Source organism: Schistocerca cancellata, chromosome 2 (genome assembly GCF_023864275.1).
Source record: "Schistocerca cancellata isolate TAMUIC-IGC-003103 chromosome 2, iqSchCanc2.1, whole genome shotgun sequence".
Classification (NCBI taxonomy): Eukaryota; Metazoa; Arthropoda; class Insecta; order Orthoptera; family Acrididae; genus Schistocerca; species Schistocerca cancellata.
Window position 1 is genome coordinate 839,955,770 of NC_064627.1, and position 12,187 is coordinate 839,967,956.

At 45.5% G+C, this 12,187-nt stretch overlaps 1 protein-coding gene across 1 annotated transcript in view; it reads left to right on the top strand.

Annotated features, from left to right (window-relative positions):
- The window catches only part of LOC126159174 (uncharacterized), a 520,900-nt gene that overhangs the window by 133,044 nt on the left and 375,669 nt on the right, over positions 1 to 12,187 (top strand). The window lies entirely within an intron of this gene.

The following is a 12,187-nucleotide window of genomic DNA, read 5'->3' on the forward strand; positions in this document are numbered from 1 at the left end:
ACAGCATGAACCAAGACTCAGTCGACCAAAGACATTCTTCCATTTCGCGGTAGACCAGGTTTTATGGCTTCAGCACCACGTTTTCCTATTATGGGCACTTGCATCATTGAATCAGTGGATTTGGATTTCCTGCAGGCCATGCAATTCCCTGTTGGAGCTCCCTTCGCCTTGATTTGGTGCTGTCAGGATTCGAGAATTCGTCGTTCGGTTATACAGTGACTTTTGCAGCAATGGTCTTCTTCTTTTTTGTCGCAATCCTCTTCACGACCACACAACACAATATCGTCCGTGTTGTGACGTAACGGATGATATTTTCCGCTTTACGGCTTTCCCTGCATGCGGAATAAACTTTCTACACGTTGCCTCTTGAAACACCAAACACTTCAGCTACCTTAGTTGCGGAAGTACCCACCATACGATCACCAACAATTTGCCCAACTTCGACTTCACTTATCTCCGACATAAGGCGTTCACAAGGACAGAGGACATTGCAATGACCACGGCTGGTCGTTCATGGTCCACTACAACAGCGCAACTTGCATTATTGGCAACCATTGTTTTTATTTTCAAGTATGCATTTCTCGCGGTGTTTACATATTTTTGCCCGACCCCTGCAGCTATCTAGGTGTTCTGCGGAAGATTCCGAGATCCTATATCTCGACTGTATGTACGCCGCTAACAGCTGATACATCGCGTCGAACAGACTCCTGCCAACTACTGGTGATAATTTTCACAACAGCAAAACAGGAATACAGCTAAAAGTCTACAGGCAAATGGCCGCACAAAACCGATGCACTCAGATTTCCGCGAACACAAAATGATTTGTTGACATCGATGAAAACCCCGGCAGCTTCGTCTCGTTCGCTATCACCCCCGTCCGCCTAGCTGCTTGGCTCCACACTCTAATTTGAGATCTCTGCCTATTGAGATTCTGCAAATTCGCTAAATATCAACACTAGCCTAGAAAACTAGGAATGGTTCCACTCAGAATTCAATTCCGCGCACGGCAACGCATTTCCGAATTCTCTGTTTTCCGTACTGCAAAAAATCACTCAGCTGATGGCGAAGAATCACCTTTCCGACTTGAGAAACGACGTTAACACGATCTCTGCCGCAGGAGACACACGATTTCCACATCCATACATTCGTTACAGAGCTTGAGGGGAACGCTCCACGAAATTATAGAACCTTAAGTTACTCCAGTCTGTCGTAATCAGTAGCAGAAAGTAGGCCATTGTTTGCTCCAGTTAACAGAATTTCTGTAAGGTGCTCACTTAACTTCTAAAGATGTACGTTAGGAGCCAACACTGTATTGTAGTGAACTATAAGAAAAGCGGAACAGAAGAGAATAGAAGCATTTGAAATGTGGTGCAACAGACGAATGTTGAAAATTAGGTGGACTCAAAAGATCAGGAATGAGGAAGTTCTGTGCAGTATCAGCGAGGAAAGCACCATACAGGAAACACTGACAAGATGAAGGGACAGTATGGCAGGACATATGTTGGATATCAGGGAATAGCCTCCACGGTATTAGTGAGAGCTGTAGGGGAGGAAAAACTGTAGAGGAAGACAGGGACTGGAATACATCCAGCAAATGATTGACTAAATATGTTTCAAATGCTACTCTGATATGCAGACGTTGGCACGGAAGTGGAATGCGTAGTGTGTTGCATCTAACCAGTCACAAGACCGATGACAAAAAAAGGAAAAAAATGCTGCTTTCTCGCAAGACTTTTCAAATCTCTCTTGGAAAATAGCGGCATACATCGCGAAATCATTCGACTCTGAACTGGCCTTCTAGGCCCAGACTGCTGTCTATTTCGAAGGACTACGAAAAGACCAACCCATCAACTCTTTGACAAAGAAAGATTCCCCCCTCCGCCACCTTTCTCGCCAAACCCCACAGAAACCGACCTATTCGCAAGCAACAGCCACAGGAAGAGCTTACGGGCGTGGTCAGGAAATAATGTTATCGGTACAGCACGTTCGGTGTGCGGAAGAGAGAACCATAAAACAGTAAATTGATGTGTTTGCTCCGTCTAGTGTGTGATAAGGCTCGGCGAGAATGAAAGTCACGAATACTTTTCCTCTTTTACTTGGACGTAATTATATGATTGCCAAGTATTCGGACGTGTAAGATATCGGATAACACTTTGTAGGTAGCACCGCTGTAAGAACAGTGATTCACCCACACTGTTCGTTTCTCCATTGTTTCTGGGTAATGTGCCACAAGATGCGTGCCCGTAGAAACCCAACACGGCACTAGTCGCTACCACCACCATTTCCTCGCCGCCAGCAGCTCCGCAAAACCGTTTACGCTCGAGTATCGCCAGACAATCACGTGCCTTCGCTGGCGTTTCGCTGGCGGGAAAAATAGACATCAAGAAACACGTACAACTAATTTACAGGAGGAAAAAGCTTAGGACTGCAAGGGAGAGAGAGAAAGAGAGGTAGAGAAAAAAAATTACTTTAGTACCTTCGAACTGGCTATTACGCGCTGCCACACCCAAAACTGGTTTCCAACCCGTGTCCCTCGACGAACGAAATTGGTTCGTAACGATCGGAGCGCGGAGGAGAGTTTCTCTCCGACGTCGGCGGCGCTGGCTGCAGAATTATAGGTTAACGAGTGACCCGCCAACACGTCGCCGCAAGTGTAGCATCTCCGCGGCGGACGGCGGACTTTCGCCCGTGACGGCCGGCGTGGCGCGCCGGAGACAGAGCCAGCGCGAACCATGGACGGGCGAGCGGGCCTCGGGCGGAAGGGAAACTGCGCACTGCCAACGCCACACCTCACACCGTGACAGCCCCCTGTCCGTGCGTCTGATGGCGCCACGCTGCCGAAGAGCTGTCACTGATAACATTGGAGGGAGCCAATGGCCTGGCAGCCGTAGATTTTTATTGATATTTACAACATTTGAAGGTCTGTGCCTGGAAATACACTACTGGCCATTAAAATTGCTACACCAAGAAGAAATGTAGACGATAAACAGTATTCATTGGATAAATATATTGTACTAAAACTGACATGTGATTACATTTTCACGCAATTTGCGTGCATAGATCCTGAGAAATCAGTACACAGAACAACCACCTCTGGCCGTAATAACGGCCTTGATAGGCGTGAGCATTGAGTCAAACAGAGCTTGGATGGCGTGTACAGGTACAGCTGCCCATGCAGCTTCAACACGATACCACAGTTCATCAGGAGTAGTGACTGGCGTATTGTGACGAGTCAGTTGTTCGGTCACCATTGACCAGACGTTTTCAATTCGTGAGAGATCTGGAGAATGTGATGGCCAGGGCAGCAGTCCAACTTTTTTGTATCCAAAAAGGCCCGTACAGGACCTGCAACAAGTGGTCGTGCATTATCCTGCTGAAATGGAGGGTTTCGCAGGGACCGAAAGAAGGGTAGAGCCACGGGTCATAACACATCTGAAATGTAACGTCCACTGTTCAAAGTGCCGTCAATGCGAACAAGAGTTGACCGAGACATGTAACCAGCGGCACCCCATACCATCACGCCGGGTGATACGCCAGTATGGCGATGACGAATACATACTTCCAATGTGCGTTCATCGCGATGCCTTCAAACACGGATGCGACCATCATGATGCTTTAAACAGAACCTGGATTCATCCGAAAAAATGACATGTTGCCATTCGTGCTCCCAGGTTCGTCGTTGAGTACACCATCGCAGGCGCTCCTGTCTGTGATGCAGCGTCAAGGGTAACCGCAGCCATGGTCTCCGAGCTGATAGTCCCTGCTGCTGTCCGCAGCTCGTGGTCGTGCGGTAGCGTTCTCGCTTCCCGCGCCCGGGTTCCCGGTTAGATTCCCGGCGTGGTCAGGGATTTTCTCTGCATCGTGATGACTGGGTGTTGTATGATGTCCTTAGGTTTGTTAGGTTTAAGTAGTTCTAAGTTCTAGGGGACTGATGACCTCAGATGTTACGTCCCATAGTGCTCAGAGCCATTTGAATCCTTTTTTTTTTGCATCTAAAATCATTTTAAAAACGTCCCCTAAGAGCATCACCACATAAAGAAAAATTTTCCTTCCTGCAGAAAAAGTCAGGTCTGAAAGGGGTAATAAAAGACAGAATATTCACACAAATTAATATATGTAATATATTATAATATTCTTTCCCAAATTACCTTTTTTTTTGAGACATAGGATTTCACAGTCTGCATGATGCTGACATCTTTGAGCCACAGCCGTTACTGCTTCAAACTAACAGGTTTGCTCGAACGTAAGCGTCCGTCTGTCGTACTGGAACCATGAACCATCGCCCGTATGTAGCTATCCGCTCCCGTTTGACCTATAGACCCGATATAACAGGGTAAGCCTCCAAGATGCCCACCCACCATAAATGTCGCGAACCCCAAAAGAGCTCCACGAAATCGTTACAACATCCATATTTTCTCCAGTAAAAAAAAAAAAAAAAAATCCAGTCATTTTCATAGGTCATTTCTTGCTCCCACTAACAGTATTCCTTCGCAGGTTGCTGCTCAGCTTGAACAGGTGCTGGAACAGGCCTGCCATCCTGAAAAAAAAATCACTCGCCCATGAACTAGTCTGGTAGGTACCAACCGCGTCACATTTATAAAGCATGCAGAAAGAGCAAACCGTCGTGTCCAGACTGTAATACGGGATCATCCTTCAGGTATTGGAAACCAGCACTAGTTTCCTCATTAGCGAACCGGACAAACTACAAGCTCGGCGAGAAAAGACATGTGACAAACGGTCTGAAATCTTACGGGCGTTTCGAGGAAGACGCGCAGTTGTTACTTGTGTCTGAGAGTTCCACAAATGCACCGGCCTTGTACGTAATCCAGCTGATACGCAAGGAAGGCGTAGAGTGACTCATAGCCCCGCTGGCAGGATGCGGCGATGTCAGGAAGCCACCAGCAGTGCAGAGGGCACGTGTGGCGGAGGCAGTCAGACGTGCACGACAACAGTGGTCACGTACGCCGCTTAATGGCCGATCCGTGTTGTGGGAGGAAATGGGCGGGGCCTGAGAGCTAGGAATAAGTGCCGGCGAGGCAGCAGGTGCGCCAGGGAGACCAGTTCTCTGACCGCAGCGCAGAGTTGCTCACTCTTCTCCGCCCAATTAGGGGTCGCTGAAATCTGAGCAGGTGGGCCTCTCTGTTATCCCTACGAACACCTCCGTTGCCAGTCGCCAATGCATGAAAAATTAGCCCATTCACAGCCAATTAGTGTAGCGCCATCTCCCTAAATCTCCACAAGCACCTTGGTAGGGAGTCACTAACGCATCAGAAATTCGCCCATCCACAGCCAATTAAGATGTCAATGTCATCCTGAAATCCAACGCCATCTCAGTGGTCAACCGTCAACGCCGAAAACTTCGCCCATCTATCGCCAATTAAAGTGTCACTTGTAAATGAGCTTATACACGTTTCTCATTCCTCACGAATGCTTGAAAATCTTTTCGGGTTTCCTTTCGCATTAATACGCTGTGAGTCCCTGACGATTCTGAAACCGTACACTGTCCTTCCTTCTTTTGGCGAAGTTCCATCGTCTCGAACTCCATATATACACTACTGGCCATTAAAATTGCTACACCAAGAAGAAATGCAGATGATAAACGGGTATTCATTGGACAAATATATTATATGTAGAACTGACATGTGATTACATTTGCCCGCAATTTAGGTGCATACATCCGGAGAAATCAGTACCCAGAACAACCACCTCTGGCCGTAATAACGGCCTTGATACGCCTGGGCATTGAATCAAACAGAGCTTGGATGGCGTGTACAGGTACAGCTGCCCACGCAGCTTCAACACGATACCACAGTTAATCAAGAGTAGTGAATGGCGTATTGTGACGAGTCAGTTGCTCGGCCACCACTGACCAGACGTTTTCAATTGGTGAGACATCTGGAGAATGTGCTGGCCAGGACAACAGTCGAACATTTTCTGTATCCAGAAAGGCCCGTACAGGACCTGCAACAAGCAGTCGTGCATTATCCTGCTGAAATGTAGGGTTTCGCAGGGATCGAATGAAATGTAGAGCCATGGGTGGTAACACATCTGAAATGTTACGTCCACTGTTCAAAGTGCCGTCAATGCGAACAAGAGGTGCCCGAGACGTGGCACCCAATACAATCACGCCGGGTGATACGCCAGTATGGCGATGACGAATACACGCTTCCAATGTGCGTTCACCGCGATGCCTTCAAACACGGATGCGACCATCATGATGCTTTAAACAGAACCTGGATTCATCCGAAAAAATGACGTTTTGCCATTCGTGCACCCAGGTTCGTCGTTGAGTACACCACCGTAGTGTGATGCAGCGTCAAGGTTAACCGCAGCCATGGTCTCCGAGCTGACAGTCGATGCTGCTGTAAACGTCGTCGAACTGTTCGTGCAGATGGTTGTTGTCTTGCAAAGTCCCCATCTGTTGACTGAGGGATCGAGACGTGGCTACACGATCCGTTACAGCCATGCGGATAAGATGCCTGTCATCTCGACTACTAGTGATACGAGGCCGTTGGGATCCATCACGGCGTTCCGTATTACCCTCCTGAACCCACCGATTTCAAATCCTGCTAACAGTCATTGGATCTCGACCAACGCGAGATAAACCGCAATCGCGATAGGCTACAATCCGACCCTTATCAAAGCCGGAAACGTGATGGTACGCATTTCTCCTCCTTACACGACGCATCACAACAACGTTTCACCAGGTAACGCCGGTCAACTGATGTTTGTATATGAGAAATCGGCTGGAAACATTCCTCATGTCAGCACGTTGTAGGTGTCGCCACCGGCACCAACCTTGTGTGAATGCTCTGAAAAGCTAAACATTTGCATATCACAGCATCATCTTCCTGTCGGTTAAATTTCGCGTCTGTAGCACGTCATCTTCGTGGTGTAGCAACTTAAATGGCCAGTAGTGTATATGCCGGAAACTGTTGGCACATGAATCCTCGGTACGGGTCCTCCACGACAGTTCTTCTCCATAACGTGGACGGAAAATATATGTAGCGGAGTCATTCCGAACAGACGTGACAAGAAATCTGAAAGATTCTGTTACACTGACTCCCTACGAAAACATTCATTTGCTTCATTAGCTTCGTTCTACAGAGACCGGATACTTTTCTGTGCTGGAAAACTGTGACTAGTACTAGGTAACAAATTCGATTGATATTTTTCTGTTAATATGCTGCGTTTTTTAAATTTTAATTTATTCAGTTGATAACTCGGGCGTGCATTATACCATACACGATTATCTTTTTATTCCAAAATTCCAAGTATGATGGTTATCTCACATAGGCTTTGAACATATGAACTATTATTGGGACTGAAGAAGTCCATATGGCGTTATTTGAAAAAATAATTGAATATTTTCCCTACATTTTCTATATTTGCGTTTGAAATTTCTCTGTTCTTTGAACATCTAGGCCTCTACTTCACAAACAAATTCTGACTTTACTTTTACATCTCTTGAAGGCTTTCCATACGTCCTCCATTCGAAGATATCCTCAATTCAATCAGAACGTATGTTAGACACGCCATATTCTCTTCTAACACAGTTACTAAGCATTGGTGTGGCACTGAGAAATCCTTTTTGGAAGTCACGAAATGCTGTACCGACCTGATTGGCTTGATCCATAGCTTTCAGAATGTCAATAGATGAATGTAACTGGGGTTTATCATGGTCGAAGTTTTCGAAATCTATGGTATCTCCAAAAGAAACTGAAGGTTTCCTAGGGTGAGGTCAGCGTTTAAAAGAGGAGATAAAGTCTATGCAGTACGTACAGAGGAATGAGCTAATTGGACTCAACATACAAGATTTGAAACCCAATACTTAAAAACATAACTGAAGTAGTACTGCGCGAGGAACAGATGGGTTTTGGGAGAGTACGATCCACTATAGATGCAGTTTTTATTTTTCAGTAGCAAATACAGAAACGCAGATAATATAACAAAGTAACACACATTGCTTACATTAACTTTAAGAAAGCTTTTGACAATGTCAATAGACAGAAACGTTGGAAGATAATGACGAATCGAGGACATCCGTAACATCTAACACATGCGGTAAAAAATTTATAGCAGAATACGACTATCACTGTAGATCTCTACGGAAAAGTGCCTAATGAGAGATACCAACTAACAAACGAGTACGACAAGGCTGCAGTACCGCCCCAACTTCCACAAACTTTTACGCACATAAAGTAATACCCATCGGGAAACAGAATTTCAGAAAGGTACAGACCTAGGCAGAACAACTCTTTTAAATAACTTACTATATGCTGACGTTGCAGTGATCCTATCACATAATGAAGAGGACCTTCAGAAAGGAATTTACGTACTGAAACAAATAAGTGCGAAATTTGACATGGAAACCAACAGAAAAATCCAAAACAATGGCATTCGTGGGAAAAGAACACATTAGAACCAAAATAGCGATAGACGAGAGCCGCGCGGGATTAGCCGAGCTGTCTAGGGCGCTGCAGTCATGGACTGCGCGGCTGGTCCCGGTGGAGGACATGGGTGTGTGTTTGTCCTTAGGATAATTTAGGTTAAGTAGTGTGTAAGGTTAGGAACTGATGACCTTAGCAGTTAAGTCCCATAAGATGTCAAACACATTTGAACATTTTTTTGATAGACAAGAAGATTTTACGACAAGTAAAACATTTCATTTATCTAGGACGTGATATGACATGTGGGGAAGATATAGAAATTAAGCTTAGCAAATTCTGCCGGGTATGTGGAACAATTGACGGAAATATATTTTCAGGAGGTAGTGCCGCACAGCTCTTACATATTAGAAAAATGTCATATCATTGCATTCAGCTGCGGGTAAAATACTTTATTTACGCAACCAGTTTCAGTCATCTGGTCATCGTCAGGTTCACAAAATTATACACAGTGTCATGTTAGGCGAAATAAAAAATCGCTATCGTAAGGTGATAAAACAAAGAGTAATACACTGTAGCATATCGTAAAATAAATTACGTCGTCTATCTGTAAATACTGTGCCAGGGAGTGTATCCAGTCATGTTAAAACTACAATCGACGTCCCCTAATATAATGAAGTGAATACTTTTGTGAACCTGATGATGGTCAGACGAATGAAAATGAATGTGTAAATAATGTATTTTATCAGCAGTTCAAGGCTATAATGCGACATTTTTCAAATTAACTGAAGCCTTGAAAACAAAGATACTCAAACTAAATTCTACAAAACTGTTGCGATCATTATACTGCTCTGTGGAAGCGAGACCTGGGTGATTACGAGTAAACAAGAACGCCGTACCCAGGAACAAGAAATTAAATTCCTCGAAGAGTGGCTGTACAACAGAGGACAGACCAAGGAATCAAAGAATGTTAGTCTAAATCATAAAGTTGTAGATTATAGAAGAAAATGGAACGAAAACATAGAAAAAATGGAGAGTGAAAGACTCCTCTTAATGGCTAGAAATTAGAAGTGCCAAGGAATAAGGGACAGAGAAAGACTCGACCAAAGATGGATACCGTAACGCGTAATTTTGCCCAGTATCTGAAGAAAAGAAGAAGAAAAAGATGCTGTTGCTTCACACTTCGTGTTTTCCTTAAGTCCGACGGTATTTTCTTATTTTATCTCCTTTTTAAATTTTTTTGTGGCCTTCACTATTCAGCTACATCTCTACAGGTAACCGTATCTTTTATTACTGCAGTCCCTAAGCTTCCTGGCTTTGTTCAGCGGCCGAATTCGATCTCCGAATGTGAGCAGTGATGGTACTACCGCCACGGGAGTGATGTTGTATAGAACGATCAATAGTTTTTGCGTCTTAATTGAGCAATGAAATAAGATTACGCTCCCGATTTCTCTAGGGCGAACCGGTCACTGTGGGGATTTAATGGCCGTGAAAGCGGAAGCGGGCTCTGCTTGCAGCTAGGCAGTAACGGCGGCCCACTCAGACAGCTGGCCAGACCACGGTTCCTTGTCGCCCGTACAAGTTTTCCTGTCCTGATACCCTAAAATTGCAGGCTACAACAGGTCGAAACAAAATAATGCTGATGTATCGCAACGTGAACTGTTCTAAAGTCTTACGTAGCTACGTGCACCGTGTCCACCAAGGCTCTGTATCTTTTGATATGTGTCAGTCTGTACCTTTTCATGTACGTCAGTCTCTCTGAAATGCGCTGGATACTGGAGGAAGTTTCCACAGATTGAAATATTTTGTGAAGATGCTGTCAATGTGTTCAACGACAAATGCTTTCGGTAACGCGGGCGTGAAACACAGGGTGATTATGGTTAAACCTTCACAGTTTTCGAGGAGCCCCCAAGAAAAACGAGTGATCGTAGGACAATGAAACTTTGAGGAAACACTTGTACAACATGTGGAAGAGAAATAACGAATAAAACATTGAAAGAAAAACATTTTAATATACACATGAGAAGGTTACATTTGTTGATTGCGTACCTTGGTCATGTTACAGTCTACAAACACTGCGCAAAATGAGACCATCTACATCAATGATAGCCTGGAACCACACGAGAGATACCATTTCACAATCGTTCGCAGCACTTTTCGAACGGCGGACCACGCAATTTTCAGCTGTCGTGACTCAGTTCGTGCACTGTTTGAAGATCGCACATTGCGTCCAGCATTCTCAGCTACGGCAACCGTAACTTCTTCGGCAATTTGTGGCGCTATTGGCCGTCGGCCTCTCACAGAAGCAATATCCAAATCGCCAGATAATTCGAAATTAGTCGGCCGCAGTGACCGAACGGTTCTAGGCGCATCAGTGTGGAACCGCGCTGCTCCTACGGTCGCAGGTTCGTATCCTGCCTCGGGCATGGATGTGTGTGATGTCCTTAAGGTTAGTTACACTACTGGCCATTAAAATTGCTACACCACGAAGATGAGGTGCTACAGACGCTAAATTTAACCGACAGGAAGAAGATGCTGTGATATGCAAATGATTAGCTTTTCAGAGCATTCACACAAGGTTGGCACCGGTGGCCACACCTACAACGTGCTGACATGAGGAAAGTTTCCTACCGATTTCTCATACACAAACAGCAGTTGACCGGCATTGCCTTGTGAAACGTTGTTGTGATGCCTCTTGTAAGGTGGAGAAATGCGTACCATCACATTTCCAACTTTGATAAAGGTCGGATTGTAGCCTATCGTGATTGCGGTTTATCGTATCGCGACATTGCTGCTCGCGTTGGTCGAGACCCAAAGACTGTTAGCAGAATATGGTATCGGTGGGTTCAGGAGAGTAATACGGAACGCCGTGCTGGATCCCAACGGTCTCGTATCACTAGCAGTCGAGATGACAGGCTTCTTATCCCCATGGCTGTAATGAATCGTGCAGCCACGTCTTGATCCCTGAGTCAACAGAGTGGGACGTTTGCAAGACAACAACCATCTGCACGAACAGTTCGACGACGTCTGTCTTGTGACAGCCAGAGCGAGAGCACCAGCAGCAGCACAGTACTGTTTGTATAAAGCGTTTATTTTGCATTTTGTTTACGACCTTCCACTAAGGAAGGGATTCTATTTGTGTTTATCTGCTCTGCATAGTAACTAACAGTTCTTGATAAAACTTTACGTAGTTTTCGTGTTAGATTTCTTAGTGTTTTCTTGATCGTTTAGAACAGAAAGCGCCCTAAAACCGTCTTTGTTTGTTTCGCGGCCGTTAGCCACTAGTCACTTGAATCAGCAGTTGTCTTGTGACAGCCAGAGCGAGAGCACCAGCAGCAGCGAGTACTGTTTGTATAAAGCGTTTTTGTACTTATTTGCTGCGCTTAGCTTTTAAATAGTTTTTCTGGGAAAACCTAGCGTAGTTTTCGCGTCTCGTATTTCAGTGAGTGTTTCTTGATTATCAGAGTAGCTCATCAGAAGATTATCTTGGGAATTTGTCACCGTATAGGGTAGGGTAAACATAGTCATGTGTAGGGACTGTGGTTGTTGTGAGCGGACGCAAGGAGAATTGGCCACTCTTCGGGGGCAGGTGGAGGCTTTGTCTGTTAGGCTCATCGAGCTCGAGGCGCAGGCGTCGGCTCGTAGTGGCGTTGGGGCAACTGTGGTGAGACCTATGCCTACTTCGGTGGCCTTGGAATCACATGGAACCCCTGATGTCGCTGCGTCTTCCGGCAGTGAGCATCTTACCGGTCAGCCATCACTCCAGGGTGAATGGCGGACAGTGGTGGGCTCTCGCGTGC